The following is a 1,744-nucleotide window of genomic DNA, read 5'->3' as shown; positions in this document are numbered from 1 at the left end:
CTGTGGTTAATAATGTATTATCATTTATCATGAATAAATTTTTTATTCGTTGATTAATTTATGTTTTTAATTTAAGATGTAAAATATTGTATTATTGGATTTGTAAATGTTTACCTCAAACACTATAATATACTATAATCATAAAAATTATTTTAACATTATGGTATGTGGCATGTGCATATTATTGTGCACGAATAGTAAATATAAACCTAAAGGCATCATAGGCGCAACTAGATCTCTAAAACGAGGGTTGCTTAATCTGTGAATACATCACAGAGCCGTGGGGGAAAAGCACCCCCCCCCCACATCCCCTACACATAGACCAACATTTATTGATACATCAAGACTTTAAAACATATATTATGACTTTTTACTAAAATAATAAAATTAACAACATTTTTAATATTCTTTTTTTACTACAATATCAGAAACATTTTAATTTCATAATCCTGTTGAATAAATTAAATAAATAATAATTTATACATTTGAAATCAGCATAATTTTTCCGGGTTTCATCCAATATTTATTCAAAATAGTTTAGGTGTTTATAAATCTTTTTCAATATTTAACAAAGATAAATAACGAATTATATTATACGACCAAACAGTTATACATTTTTTCAGGAAATTTCCCATCATTTAAAAACATAAAATTCATAGTATGAGGTATATAATAATTATTATATATAAAAAACAAGGGGTGCTAAATTTTAACTTGGGGGTGCTAAAGACCTTTTTACACCCCCCTAGTTGTGCCACTGATAGGCATTACAGTAAGTAATAATAATTTTATACAAAATACTGAGTATACCTATATTACAAGTTAGAACTTACAGTTATATTGTATTATTGTCTATACCTACATTAAAAAAATCTGTACTCAATGCAGTATTAATTATCAACATCATAAAGAGTTATAATCATATAATTTAACCCAGTGCCAAATTTCGAAATTCAGATGAGTAAGTAATTATGGTTCCACACAAAAATATATTTTTATGCTAAATAGTATATAATATTATGTATGTATTGTAGTATAAGTTATATTATATTCTAATAAATAACCTATCCTTATAAAACTCAAATAAATAAAATTTTGATTGGCTAATAACTAAATGTTTTTCATAAATTTAAATTTTAAATTTTTTAGTAAAAATATTGAAAAAAAAAATGGGAATGATAATATCGAAAATGAAATTAAGTTTTATTATTAAATTCTTTATACATTTTTAAAATAGAATTAAAAAAATATTAAAGATAAATACATGGGAATGATTTTTTAATAGGATTTAAAATTAAATTTTTATAGCTTAAAATTAAAAATTTAAAACAATATTGAGTAGGTAGTTCTTATTGTAACAAAAAATTTAAAAAATCTAAACACAGGTTTCAGATAATATTTTTATTTCAAATTTGGAAAAAAATTGTAATTTTAATAATGCTTTTATAACATTTTAGTTATTTTGTAGTAATATAATTTAAAATTATTATTTTTGGAGACTATTACCTATGTGATGTTTAGTTGTGTAATTAGGATAGAAATAATTTGATTTTCAATGCAGCATGTGCACTGGCCCGATCATCAAGCACATGCCTGCATAGACGTATTTTGCACATTTATCTTTAATTGCAGACTGCAGAGTAGGACTACTGGAATTTAATAAAATTTTAAATTCGATAAAATGTAGGTATAAATAGGTAGGTGCAATAATAATAGTGCACATAATTTATAATTATCATAGATT

This window comes from Diuraphis noxia, unplaced genomic scaffold (genome assembly GCF_037042655.1).
Source record: "Diuraphis noxia isolate RWA-SAM2 unplaced genomic scaffold, SU_Dnox_SAM2 contig0003, whole genome shotgun sequence".
NCBI lineage: Eukaryota > Metazoa > Arthropoda > Insecta > Hemiptera > Aphididae > Diuraphis > Diuraphis noxia.
The sequence above is the reverse complement of the archived record's forward strand: the minus strand, read 5'-3'. Positions refer to the sequence as shown.